At 42.6% G+C, this 14,793-nt stretch overlaps 1 protein-coding gene across 7 annotated transcripts in view; it reads left to right on the top strand.

The window, feature by feature from the left end:
• The first annotated feature begins 512 nt into the window (after positions 1-512).
• CCSER2 (coiled-coil serine rich protein 2) overlaps positions 513-14,793 on the top strand; it is a 180,856-nt gene continuing 166,575 nt past the window's right edge. For 4 of the 7 annotated variants that reach the window (XM_019035306.4, XM_055353897.2, XM_063710292.1 and 1 more), the window contains exon 1: positions 533-763. The gene's annotated coding sequence lies outside the window, so the exon portion shown is untranslated. Of the gene's footprint in view, positions 764-13,289; positions 13,798-14,793 lie in introns of those variants that run through there. The other 3 variants (XM_004049704.5, XM_004049703.5, XM_055353895.2) reach the window with 2 other exon arrangements.

Here is a 14,793-nt window from a genome sequence, read left to right on the forward strand (position 1 = left end):
CTGCAAGTGAGCTGTGATAGCGCCACCGAACTCCAACCTGGGTGACAGGGCGAGACTCTGTTTCAAAAAAAAAAAAAAAAGGAAAACCAGATCAGCACTTGGGGTGCCCCTTCCCCTCAGCTTTAGCAAGATCTTGTGTTTTGATGCGGTAGGCAGGTGCGTGGTTCAGTCATGCCCAATGCTCAGACCACTCCTCACTTTTCACATCCAGGAGGAGGAGCTGTCAGGTTTGACCGCAGTCAAGCAGCAAATGTAGTCCAGGGGACGGCTAGAGGTGAGGTCAGCCGCAAGACCGGCGTCACTGCGTGGGCCCAGCAAAAACCTGAGTCAGGAGGCTGCCAGGCAAGGTCAGTGGAGGGGGCGGGGCCCGAAGCGGAGGCGGAGCTTGGGAAAGCCTGGCGTGAGGGCGGGGCGGGGCCAGAGGTGGGCTGAGGCCGGATCAGGCGGTGGGGGCGGTCCCCGTAGCCCCGTGAGGCTCGCGCCTGCGCACGGGCCCGCGGCGGGGCGGGACTGCGCGTGCGCGGTGCGCGGGCCCTGGAGGGCGGAGTCCGGGCGGGCGCCGGCCGAGGGAGGGGGCGCGGCGGCTTTGGAGTCCGGCGCTCCGTCAGGCCGCGGACGCGATGCTGGTTGCTGCGGCTTTGGCGGCGGGGCTGGCGGGGATGTGACGGGCGGCCCTTCGTCTCACCTTCCGTCCTCGGGCCCGCAGGTCGCAGGGCGGCCTGCAGCTGGGCCGCGGCCGAGGAGGCAGCGCGACCTCCGCACGGTGAGATCCGGGCTCAGGGCCAGAGCCGGGGCCGGGGTCGCGGCGGGCGCCGGGGGCAGCCCAAGACCAGGCACGCAGTCCGGGGCGGGGCGGAGGCCCGGACTCCCAGGCTGAGGCGGTGGCGCCTTCCCGTACCCCGGCCTCCAGGGTGAGCCTCTCTAGCCCCTCGCGAGCCGCCGGACGCGGGGCGGGCGCGGACCCGGGAGGCCGGAGGGCGCCCTCCCTGCGGCTGTGACAGCGCGGGGCCTCGGGCCGCGGGCGCCGCCGCCGCCTTTCGGGAGAAATCAGGGCGAGGCTGAGGCACTCTGATTTCGGAGCCTGGTTGCGTGTGAGGGTGGATAGGGAAAGTACCGGGGCTCCCCGAATGAGTTCGATTTTTTTTTTCTTTCAATTACTGGGCTAAATGAAAGACACACCCTAAAACACATCCTGAGGTGAAACTTTGGTGGGGCACACCGTTGCCGTAGGTTCAGATCTTCTCTCTTCTCTTTAGACATGTATTTTCATACATTTTTAAATAATGCACCTACTTTCTTGATAAAGTAAAAGGAGGAATGAAGGGACTCCTTTGTGGTGGTCCTTGGTGGCGAAGCTTGTTTCCATTTCAATAATTGCCTATTCATCTGTGTGGGCTCCCCGACCAATGAGGCTGGCTGCTCCCAGACAAGGCCTTAGCGGAGTGGAAATGACTGATGCAGGGGCTCTGTGGTCTCAGATTAGAGTGTTGGTAGCTCACTCCTGTGAGAGAAATTGAGCTTTAAGCTTTTTAAAATAGCCATATGAAAGGCATTCCTTTTCTCCTGAGCATTAAAATATAACGGAACCTATTAATTTGGCCAGTTGTTTTTTTTAAAGCCTCATCTTTTAGACTAGAGACTTTGGAGATGGCAGCTGCTCTTTAACCAAAAGGAACTTAAGATGCTCTCCTGCAAAAGATGGGTTCAAAACATGTCTTATCCGTCATCCGTATGTGATAAAAATGTAAATATTCCTGAGTGTTTGCCTGAAATCAGTCTTCTTCCTCTTGGACTTTATTACTGTTTCTCTTAATTTATGAAAGCTTGTTGCTATTATTTTTTGTTTTCGTTTGTGTTCTAAACAACATTGGCTTCAAATAATCTTCAGGTTAAAAATGCACACTTTGTTGAACCCTTTAGCCATAATTCATACTGTCGTACTTCAGCATAAGCCATAGTTAAGAAAGCACTAGAAGCCATCCTGAAAGCAAGCCGAAAGTCTCTATTAAGAATTCTGTAAAAATTCTACCTTTCCACATTCAGACCTGCATTTTTTGTTGCTTTGACTCAACTCCTTTGACTGTTTTGGAGGAAGGGGCTTTGAATCCATATTTACAAGTCCTTCAGTGACTCTCCATAGTCTATATCGATAAAATTCAAAGTCCTTCATGATTAGTGGTATTTGTCTCCATTCTAGTGTCATCTTCTACCGTTATGCCTGCCCTCTCTATATAAGACTGTTGCAGTTCTCTGAAGATGACATCTTCCTCTGTGGTTTTTCAGTGTTCTTTGTTGAGAATTCTCTACCTAGTAAACAACTTGCCCTTGAAGACCTTACGAAAGTATCACTTCTGAGGCTTGTCTAGACATCTCATCCCTTTTGTCTTAACTGATTCGTACACTCTCCAGTTAGTATTTGTCAACTGGTAGTTAATGATTTGTTTATGTGTCTGTCTCCACCAGGTTTTGGGGTTTCTTTTGTGGTTTTTGAGACAGAGTCTTGCACTGTGGCCTGGGCTGGAGTGCAATGGCCTCATCTCGGCTCACTGCAACTTCTGCTTCCCGGGTTCACGCGATTCTCCTGCCTCAGCCTCCTGAGTAGCTGGAATTATAGGCACACACCACCACACCTGGCCAATTTATTTTTAGTAGAGACGGGTTTCAGTATGTTGGCCAGACTGGTCTCGAACTCCTGACCTCGTGATCCGCCCACCTCGGCCTCCCAAGGTGCTGGGATTGTAGGCTGGTTAGGAATGAAACCCCAGTTATGTTAAAAAAAAAATCCATTTTATGATACAGGAATAAAAAGGGCATGACCAATAAAGATTGCTGCTTCATTGGTCCTACAACTTTATTTTGAGGCGCAAAGTCACGCAGGTAGAAAGGGATGGCGGGGATTACAGTCCAGGTCTTTTGACCATCTGTGTACTTCACTTTTGCCCCCAGTCTCCTAATTCTAGATCTTAATTGTTTTACAATTTGAATGGGAGTTGTGAGCGACTTGGATGTGTTCTGAAAAAAGGGTCAATAGAATATTGAACTTGAAAGAATTAATAGATTATTTGGTTCAACTTTAAAAATTTTACGGTTTAACAGCTCAGCCTAAAAAGACAACTTGTTTGAGATTGCTTAGGCTCACCTACATCTCATATCTCCTGACCTCATCATTGTGTTTTTCACTACTCCATGGTGCTTTGGGGTGAAATGAAGGAGCTGCCAGTTTTTCAGAGGGAGTGCAAATCTGCTTGCACTTTCTCCCTCTTTGAATACATGGCTGCCACTCCTAGGGACTTAGAACCCTTGTGGCTGAGAAACATGATAATTCATTTGGGGATATGGGAGAAACCTAACCTTCACTATTCCTCTCAGCCAGATAGTTTTAACTTCAGTGCTTGGGGCCCTCTCTCCAGATGCCCCATAACAAGTGGCTTCTGATCACCATATGGACATCTCACATACAGTTAAGTTTTGATGGTACAATGAGATTTTAATATAAGAAGGTTGCAGCTGGCTAATAGCATGGCTAAAATTACTTGTGTGGCTTGTCTGTGAGAGGAGCCTATCTTACTCCTATGTGATAGGATTTTGGGGGAAAAAATTGATGATTGTGGCTGTCTCTAAAAAGTTGAAATGTGTACTTAGTGGTGTGGGCCTGACCAATTCCAAAAGGCTTTTTATCTTACAAACAACTTAATGGTCAAAGAAATTTTAAAAATCAAAACAAACTTTTAATTTTTCTTCTTATTTCTTGTCATATCTAAGTGATTTTATATGATAAATCATACATATAATGCTTAATATTTGCTTTCATATTTGATGTTTTATTTTTGCTATAGTTTTTATACCTTTAGATGATTATACAGTGTTACAATGTCATTTCTTAATAATTGGACATCTAGATTGTTTACTATTTTGCAGATAATGCCGTTAGTATATAGCTGTTTATCATTTTGCTTCTTCCCTTTGGGCTAAAGGCCCAGGAGCAGTATTACGAAGTCAGAGGGTATGAAGGTTTTGTTAATTCCGAAAAATATTACTAGATTTACTTCTAAAAGATATTTACAGACTCCAGTAGAGTTTGGTTGACCATTTCTATCATACTTTATAGGTTTTTGCTTTTAAAAGTTTGTTTTTTAAAAATGAGGATAAGGTTCCTTGCAGTTTAACATCATAGTCCATGATAGACAAACAAATGCAGTATTCTTCTAGTTTTATTTTCTCCTTTATTTGTCCATCGTCCATAAATTTATTGGAATCTTCTCACCAATTTTCATTAGCACTAACATCATAAATATATTAATCTCTTGAAAAAATTTCTGATCTATTTTTTCTTATTGTAGGCTTTATAGATTTTATATTATTAAATTTTTTTATATGTATATATATATATATGTTTTTTGAGACAGAGTCTTGCTCTGTCGCCAAGCTGGAGTGCAGTGGTGCCATCTCGGCTCACTGCAACCTCCGCCTCCTGGGTTGAAGCGATTCTCTTGCCTCAGCCTCCCCAGTACTGGGACTACAGGCACGCGCCACCACGCCTGGCTAATTTTTGTATTTTTAATAGAGACGGGGTAATCCCTATATTATATATTTTTTAAAAAAATCATTGTGGCTGGGCGTGGTGGATCACACCTGTAATCTCAGCACTTTGGGAGGGTGAGGCGGGAGAATCGCTTGAGCCTAGGAGTTCAAGACCAGCCTGGGCTGTTAACATAGTGAGACCCCCCCGTCTCTATTTTAAAGAAAAAAGATAAAAGAAAAAAGTCAGTGATTTTTGTCCTTTGATTGTGTTTTTTGAGAATGAATGCCATGTACCTGTTTGATGCATACTTTTATTTTCTTAAGCTTCTAGAATTCATTTTGTTATGTATATATATTTGGAAAGTTAATATACAACTGAGATAAAATTTCATTTATGTGCATTTTATATTATAGAAAACTACATTATTATGTTTCCATTCTTTTTTCTGAACTTAAATAGGAAAACAAAACAAAATAACCTAACTTTAATACAAATGTGTACTTGTTTTTTAATAAATTATGGTAAGTTTTAGTTAAACTAACATTTTTATGACAGTAATGTATTGGTTAATTGAAATTTTTGTCTGTTCAAGATTAACCAGAGGGTTGTCTTTAACTCTTATTGTTAATCATTCTAAAATATATGAAAGGAAACCTTAGTAATCTGCTCCCACTGGGGAGCAGGTTACTCCCATTCTAGATAGATGAGACATCCCAGGATAATAGTTAACATTGAGTGCTGGGTTTTGTGCTGGTTCTTGGCATGGAGTTTCTCACCTAATCCTCACAGCAACCCTAGGAGGTAGGTTCTTTTAGTATCCTCATTTTGTGGATATGAAAATTTAGAGACTGTGACCTGCCAAGGATAACATAGGTAGTAAGCATTGGAACTGGAACTCAGTCAGCCTGCTTTTAAAAGATGCTATTTCAAAAGTATTGTCTTATTATCCATGCCAAGGATTTGGACTTCATTTCTTAGACATTGGAAAGATTAGGTGTTGCAAAGCAAGGGGATGATATGTTATCTCTTTTAGGGAGATTGCTCATGTGACAGTGTGGCTATATATTGAATTATGTTTATAATAAGAAGTGGTTGAAATATTAATGTGAGAAATGAAGGCTAAACCTTGAGGTGGAAGTGGAGATCGGGATATTTTGGAAAGATATAGGTATTAGTAACTGATACACAACAGAGTGGGAAGGCAGTGTATTGATTTGGAAGACATCGAGTGGGGTAATGACAGATGAATATGTGCTCACAGCACTTTGTTATATTTCTTTCACAGCGTTGACTGTGATGTATTGTACCTATTCTAGTAACATATCTGTCTCCCCCACTGGATTGTGTGCTTGTCAAAGATAGGGACTGAGTAGAGGAATGAGTGAATATAGGATGAAATAATACAGAAAGGTCAAGAGACTGAACTGGGAAACACCAAATTACCAAAATGAAAGAGTGGGTGGAGGAAGAGTAGTTCTAGAATGTGACAGCTGTCAGGGAGGATGGGGGAAGAGCCATCAGGAAGGAGGCAGAGGGGTAGGGAAGTATTAGCACAGACATGAGCATGTAGAATGCTGCCACCTCAGGCTACAAACAGTTGTGGTTGGTGTGCCCTGCTGTCATAAGCTGATTGTGGTTGTATAGGGTGAACTTGTCTTTCCGTTGTTATTGACTACTTAAGTTTTCTCTGAGTATCTGATGGCTTTCTGCCTCTTTGGCTTCTGACGTCTGCTTGCTACAGGTGCTGATGCTGGGGTGTGATTCAGCCTATTGAGATCAACCAATGAGAACAGTCCTTTCTTTTTAAGTGAATTGACCAATCATAGTATGTGAGATGTAATTTCTGAGTTTTTAGCTCTTCTCTGATGAGTTAATTGGTTTGGAATGTCCTAGAGTTACTGCTCTACCTTTAAAGACGTCTGGTTGATTATATTAAGGTTTGGAGCCATTGGGAAGCCAGAGGATTCTTAAAGGTTGGATCCATGAGCACTGAAGTTTTTTACCTGTTTACTTTTTCAAGTTGATCAGTAGCTTAGTTTCAGTATAGTTGGATCATCTTTGAAGGCTGTTGGTCTTAAAAATGCCACAGATTATTCCAAATAATTAAGAATCTCTGTTTTCTTTGTACTTTATAGCTACGTAAGACAGGGGCTTGTTTTAAATTTTCTTGGTCAGCTCCTAAATTACTTCATATGTCTGTTTTTCAAAGAGTTACTTGGTAAAGGAATTTGCTATTGATTTTTTCTACAACCATTTGCTTCAGGCCATCCTTACCCTCTGTTCTCTGCTTTCTCCTGTTTTCATCTACCCTGTTTCTGTCCTTGATAAGGACAGTGGGAAAGGGAAAAGAGAAAAAGCATGAGGGATTACTCCTTCCTTCCCTTTGTTATGGTAGTTGTTACTGCTCTCCTCCCTGCCATTGCTGCTTCCAGCTGTTCACTTTGGCATGGTCTCCTACCCTGTATCTTGAGTTCTGTGTGTGAGAATAGAAATGCAAGGCATGGCTCTTTAGCTGAGGAACGATGGGCATCTCAGGGTTTTGGTCCTTCTGTGATCTCTCTTTTGGTGCCTGGTATTGAAAAGCCCAGTGACATCTTGTATCTGAGCAAGTGTTTTCTGTTCCCCAGCATTCTACTTCTCCCTCTCTCTCTTTTTTTTTTTTTTTTTGAGACAGGGTCTCTGGACCCAGGCTGGAGTGCAGTGGTGTCATCATGGCTCACTGCAGCCTTGACCTCCTGGGCTCTAGCTATCCTCCTGCCTTGGCTTCCCAACCCGTACTCAACCTGTAGCTGGGACTACAGGCATGTACCACCATGCCTGGCTAATTTTAAAAATTTTTCATAGAGACAGGGTCTCCCCATGTTGCCCAGGCTGGGCTCAAACTCCTGGGCTCAAATGACCCTCCTGCTTTTACCTCCCAAAGTGCTGAAATTACAGGTGTGAGCCACCACAACTGGCCCTGCTTTTCTTTAAAATGCAAAATTAAATTCCAGTCCTGTTTTTTTGAGTTGCCTACCCTCCTCCCCAACACTGCCCCCATGTCAACATTGCAAAACCTTTGATGACGAAGCCCCTAGTGAATACGCTAGGGACAAAGAAGCAAGACAGATACCAGAAGGTACTTTAAATTGTTGTTGTCATCATATTAATGATATTTCGTTGCAGCCTGAGTGCTTTAGGGCAATTTGAGAGCTTTCTCTGACCATTATCTCTTGGCAGCCAGTGTTAGGGTTGGGAGTTATGTAATAATTTTCTTTGAAGACCTTAGCTTAGAAAAACAGGGACTATTCATAATAGCTATTTAAGTCTGTAGAATGGACTTGATGATATTTTGGTCAGAGTTGGTAGGCCACTTTATAGGAAACATCCAGGTGATATTTCTTTTCGGGGTGGAGAGGCAGGGATGGCCATCTTTCTGTTTTGTTTTGTTTCTTTTCCTTATTTAAAATTTTTTCTCAGGTATATTTTCCTCATTTTAGGAGTAGTATGGTATGGCTTGTCAACCTTTATTTATTATTGGTTCTAGCTAGAGTTGTAGACTTGGCCGTTGTTGTGGCCTTTCTTGCAGTCATGTTTTTCCAGGACTTGAGATGTTTTACATTCTAAATTCCTTCAATCCTGGCTTAGAGAATAGATTCTCAGTCTGGATTTTTCTCATTCATTCATTCAAGAAATGTATTCCGAGCACTTGCTAGGAATAGTTCAGTCAACAAAACAAATTTTCTGCCTTTGTGGAGCTTACATTGTAATGACAAGATACAGAAAATAAGTATATGTGTAATATGTCATCTATTACATTGCTGTGGAGAAAAAGCAGGAAGAGGTGAAAAGAACATGTGAGGATGATGCTGCTGTTTTATCTAAGGTCGTTAGGGAAGGCTGTAATAAAAACTAGTATTTGAACAGAGATCATGAAGAAAGAATGTGATCTATGCAGATATTAGGAGAGAGAGAGTACTTGATGAAGATAGAACTGGAATACAAAGATCTGTGGCTGAAGCTTGCTTGACCTGTTCTAGGAGTGGCAAGTAGGCCAGTGCAGGCATTGAGGGGAAATGATTGGTAGATGAGGTCAGAGAGGTGGGTTGGGTTGGGGGATGCCTGATCATATATGGCGTTGTAGGCCAGTGAGACTGGCTTTTAAAAGGTGGGGAGCCACCAGAGTTTTGACTTGTTATAAGTAGAACTCTCAGCTGCTATGTAGAGAATGTCAGGGGTGGCGCATAATGAGATTATTTAGCAGGCGCAGCAGTAATCCTAAGTGGGAGATGATGATTTTAGGCAGGGATTGGGAGAAGTGCCCACATTTTGTATACATTTTGAAGCCAGAGCCAACAATTTAATGATGGATTGAATGTGGGCTGACTTTGGCCTGAACAACTGGACAAATGGAGTTAACATTTCCTGAGATGGGTGAGAGCGCAGAAGAAGCAGGGTTTTAGCGGGGGAAGTAATGAGTTCAGTTTTGGACATTTTAAGTTAGTAATCTAAGTGGAGATGTCGTGAAGAGAGCTGGGTATGCACAAGTCTGCAGTTCACAGCAGAGGTCTGGGTTAGAGATATATAAATTTGCAGTTATTAGCAGAGAGATAGTATGTAATGCCTCAAGAATGGATTAAAATAATTTAGGGAGTGAATGTGGCTGGAGAAGTCCCACAAGTTAGCCTTGGGATCCTGTAATGTTTTCAGAGGGAGAGAAACTAGCAGAGGAGACCAAGAAGCCGCACGCCTATAAAGAAGGAAGAGAATTAAGACTGAGTTGTATCAGTGAAGCCAAGTGAAATGTTTTAAGAAGGAGCGAGTGAGTAATCAGCTGTGTCAGATGCTATTAGATTGAGGACTAAGATAAAGCAATATGAAAATCATTGGTGACCTTAACAAGTTGTTTCTGGTTTAGTGGTGGAAGTGAAGACTTGATTGGAATGGGCTTAAGAGAGAATTGGAGGAAAGGAATTGTAGACTGCTGGGATAGACAGTTTCTTCAAGGAGTTTGCTGTAAAGTAAAGCTAAATAACAGGGTGGTAGCTGGAGGGGATGTCCAGTCAAGGAATTGTTTTTTAAAAGATGGATGCTTTTCTTTTTTTGTATTCTTATTTACATACTGTAAACCAAAAAGTATCTGAGACAGGTCTCAATCAATTTAGAAGTTTATTTTGCCAAGGTTAAGGATGCATGCCAGCGAGACAAGTCTGTCTTTCTCCAAAGATGATTTTGAGGGCTTCAGTATTTAAATGGAAAAAGCAGGCTGGAGGGGCAAGAGAGAGGGTATTATCACATTACTGAATCCACATGTTGCGAAAGAAAAGGAGCAGGTAGGGGAATAGTCGGTTATGTATTTGTTAAGGTAAACACTGTGTAGTTACCCGTGGACACATTTAACTTCTTATCTGTAGCTATCAGCTTAGAAACAAAAGGAGAGGGGGCTGGGCGCGGTGGCTCAGCCTGTAATCTCAGTACTTTGGGAGGCTGAGGCAAGTGGATCACCTGAGGTCAGGAGTTCGAGACCAGCATGACCAACATGGTGAAACCCCATCTCTACTAAAATACAGAATTAGCCGGGCGTGGTGGTGCATGCCTGTAATCCCAGCTACTTGGGAAGCTGAGTTGAGGCAGGAGAATTGCTTGAACCCGGGAGGCAGAGGTTGCAGTGAGCCGAGATCGCGTCATTGCACTCCAGCCTGGGCAACAAGACAGAAACTCCAAAAAAAACCTTAACAACAACAACAAAAAAACCCCAAAAAAACCTCAACAAAAAACAAAAGGAAAAGCAGCTTCTTTTGTGACTCAGCTTCCAGCTTACTTTTTTTTCTTTTGGCATAGTGAAATTAGGGTCCCAAGTTTTTACTTTCACAATACAAATATATGTAGTTAACAAAATGTTTCAACAGAGAAAAAAGTGCAGGATCTACGTCGTTGAAACGTAAATGAAATTAACTTTATCCTAATCTGTGCACTCAAGGTCCATCGTCATCATCATGATGGACTGTACTGCAGTTTTGTGCAGTGCTTGCCTTGTAGTAGCTTCAAAATTTTGATTTAGCAACCTATTTGTTACGGTAGTTTTACCTTTTTAAAAATAAAAGTTAAATTGAAGAACAAATGAGCAACTTTTCCAGGGAAATTTTGACAGCTACTCTTCTCCACCACCCCTTTTTTTTCCCTAATGTACCTGATCTCATTTTACTGTAACTGCTTATGATTATTGAGTTGATGTTTGAGATGAATTCAGAAACTGTGTTGAAAGCACATATTACAGTTATAGCACTTTATATGCCTCTTTTCATGGTTCATTTATGTTTAAGTAAGTAGTAGTCAATATTTAGTGTTGGAGCATCATTACAGTTGCTCCTTAACCCTCTTCATTGGTCTTTCTCCAGATTTTCTTCCCTTAGCCACTGATCCATGCCCCAACTTTTGGATTTCCGAAACACAGATCTGACCAGGTTCTGTTTTTGCTAAAAAAAAAAACCTTCTGTGGCTCCCTACTCTCTACAGAAGTTAATTATCTTTTCTTTTCTTTTTTTTTGTTTTTTTTTGCCTGTTTACCCACCTTTTGCCTGCACAGGCTTTAGGGGATCTGGAGTGCTCCCTAGGGTGTCTTGCTGTGTTGGCCAGGCTGGTCTTGAACTCCTAATGTCAAGCAATTTTCCCACCTTGGCCTCCCAAAGTGCTGGAATTATAGGCATGAGCCACAGTGCCCAGCCTCTCTAGGGGATTCTAATGCACATGTGATGTTTCTTACCATAGGACTGCAGAGTAAAGATCAGATTTTTTATTAGCGTACAGATAGTCCTCCAAGAGGAGATTCCATGCAAATGAGAAATGCTTTGACATCTCTCTGCTTTTGCACATACTATTACTTTTTTTTTTAAATTTATTTTTTATTTTTTGAGACGGAGTTTTGCTCTTGTTGCCCAGGCTGGAGTACAATGGCGTGATCTTGGCTCACCGCAACCTGTGTCTCCCGGGTTCAAGTGATTATCCTGCCTCAGCCTCCCAAGTAGCTGGGATTACAGGCATGCGCCACCACGCCTGGCTGGTTTTGTATTTTTAGTAGAGACGAGGTTTCTCCATGTTGGTCAGGCTGGTCTCGAACTCCCAACCTCAGGTGATATGCCCGCCTTGGCCTCCCAAAGTGCTGGGATTACAGGCATGAGCTACCGTGCCTGGCCACTATTTCTTTTTTTGTAGAATACCATTCATCTTCTCAGCCTTCTCATTAAATCACTTTATCTTTTTTATTTTTTTGAGACGGAGTTTCACTCTTGTCGCCCAGTCTGGAGTGCAAAGGCACAATCTCTGCTCACAGCAGCCTCCGCCTCCCAGGTTCAAGCAATTCTCCTGACTCAGCTTCCCGAGTAGCTGGGATTACAGGTGCATGCCACCACGCCCGGCTAATTTTTTATATTTTTAGCAGAGGCGGGGTTTCACTATGTTGGCCAGGCTGGTCTTGAATTCCTGATCTCAGGTGATCCACCTGCCTCGGCCTCCCAAAGTGCTGGGATTACAGGTGTGAGCCACTGCGCCTGGCCGTCACTTTATCTTTTTAAGAGCCCAACATAGATGCCTCTTCTTCCAGGAAAGCTGCTAGACATATGTTCATTATGCCTCTTCCATCTGTCCTTCATTATATTCTGTTACTTGTGTTCCTGTTAACATTATGTGGTTTTTTTGTTATAGTATTTGCTGTATTTTACTGTTTGTTTTCGTGACAGGTTGCTCTCTTGCCCCCACTTATAGACACTCAATAAATTTTTTGTTGAATGAATGAGTAAAGCAAATAATTATCCAATGTTGACCCAGTTTTGATTGACCCATTTGGTTGGGAATTTACGCCATTCAATTTGTACAGAATATACAAATAAACAATTCGAATAGTGTTCTTAAACACAGTCATATCCTAAAGTCTTAGGAAATTCATATTTATTAAATATTTCTTTTCATGAGCAAATAATGAGACTTGTCGATGATTTATTTTCTATCCCATATCTCTATTTTTGTCTGAATTTTTTTCCTTCTCTGGTTTTTTTTTTTTTTTTTGCTCTTTGACGTCTCTATTTGGATGTTGACCTTAACCATCCTCTTACCCTGACACTCATCCCCTAAACTTGATCCCCCTCTTGGCTTCTCCATTAGTGTTTTCTCTGTCATCATCTTACAAGTCATTTGGGTTTCTCTGTAGTATCTGTAGGTCTTACTTCTGCATCTGATGAGTTACTGAGTTCAACAAACATTTTTTGGCCACTTCCTGTGTTCCCGACTTGTTAGTGTTAGTAATAAGAGGCTGAACAAGAGAAGGTCCGAGTCTGCAAATGATTATGATACAATGTGATAAGTATGGTAATACAGTAATAGTGGAATATTTAGGGCACTATTAGAAGATAGGAAAGAAAAACAGTGTTTTTCCTACTCTCATGTACCACTCAATGTAACACTTTTTTTTTTTTTTTTTTTTTGAGACAGTGTCTTGTTCTGTCACCCAGGCTGGCGTCCAGTGGCTTGATTATAGGTCACTGTAGCCTTAACCTCCTGGACTCAAGTGATGTGCCCTCCCGAGTAGCTGGGACTACAAGCGTGTGCCACCATGCCCAGCTAATTTTTTAACATTTTTATGTAGAGGTGGGGTTTTGCCAAGTTGCCCAGGCTTGTCTCAAACTCCTGGCCTCTAGGATCCTCCTACCTTGGCCTCCCAAAGTGTTAGAATTACAGGCACAAGCCACCGCACCCGGCCTTTGTAACTCTTTCTTCTTTTTTTTTTTTAGAGGCGGAGTTTTGCTATCTTGCCTGGGCTGGTCTCAAACTCCTAGCCTCAAGTGATCCTTCTGCTTCGACCTCTCAAAGTGCTGGGATTACAAGAGTGAGCCACATAGCACTTGGCCACACAGCACCTCTTACACTAAATGTATGGAGATTGTTTTGCCGGACACCAAGCAATTCTGACACCATAGTCTCCAGTGAAGAACAGCTGGATGCCCTATGATTTAGTTCCAATCTAACACTGTCTACCTGTAGATAGTGTTAAATGCTGTAGGATAAGTTCTCAGTCCCACAAGACGGTGCCATCCCCCCCACCACTTCAGATGCATGCTCTAGGTTGTGACCTGTGTCTATGACCAGCCATAAATTGGGGTTCCCATGACCCCCTTCTTGGGTTCAGTTAATTTGCTAGAGCAGCTCATAGAACTTAGGGAAACACTTTACTTATGTTTGCCCATTTATTAAACAGCATATTTTAAGAAATATAGATGAACAGCCAGATGGAAGAGATGAATAAGGTAGGTCATGGAAAGGGGCGTGGAGATTCTGTGTCCTCTCTGGGTGTACCACTCTCCAGGTATCTCCACATATTCAGCTCTCTGAACCCTGCCCTTTTGGCCTTTTATGGAGGTTTTATTACATAGATATGATTGATTACATCATTGGCCATTGGTGATCAACTCAACCTTCAGTCCCCTTCCCCTCCCTGGAGGTTGGGGGATGGGGCTGAAAAGTCCCAACCTGTACTCATGCTCTGGTCTTTCTGGTAACCAGCTTCCATCCTGAGGTTAACTAGGGGTCCCCAGCTAGCAGTCCTCATTAGCATACAAAAGACACTCATCACTCTGGAGATTCCATGGGTTTTAGGAGCTATGTGTCAGGAACCAGGGGCAGAGACCAAATGTGTATGGGATATGATATCACATCACAGTATCACAGGCAGCCTGGACATAAAGAATATCTCTTTCACATATTCCTTATTTTTTACTTTGGCTACTGCCAATCTCTTTCGGGTCCTCATTACTGTTTAGATAATTGTAAGACCTTTTAGTAGCTATTCCTGCCTTAACTCTTGTCATTCCAGTTCCTCATGTACCCTGTCATGTACCCTGTCATCCAATTTTCTCAGACATTTTGAGAAAATTGTCTTAAAAAGGGGGAAAAAAATGTTACATGTTCCTTCTCCTGTTCACAGAATAAACTCCAAAAATAAAATCTTGAATTCAAAGCCCTTGACTCAGACTTCCTTTTCTTGTCTTCTGCTACATGAACCTTTCATGCAGCAAAACCTTCTACATTCTGTTCCAAACACACTTCACACATTCTTTTTTTTTTTTTGCGTTGTGTACTACTCATTCCCCCGCAACATTTTACTTTTGCTTCCTCTATTTACAGAAACTGTATCTATCTGTTGACATAGTTCTTAATTGTTAAATCCACTGTGAACCTTAGACCATCATGCCCATGTTCTTGAACTTTCTTTGCCTTCCAAAGCATCATTCTCCTGTTTCTCT

The sequence above is a fragment of the Gorilla gorilla genome, chromosome 8 (genome assembly GCF_029281585.2).
Source record: "Gorilla gorilla gorilla isolate KB3781 chromosome 8, NHGRI_mGorGor1-v2.1_pri, whole genome shotgun sequence".
In the NCBI taxonomy this organism is placed as follows: Eukaryota; Metazoa; Chordata; class Mammalia; order Primates; family Hominidae; genus Gorilla; species Gorilla gorilla.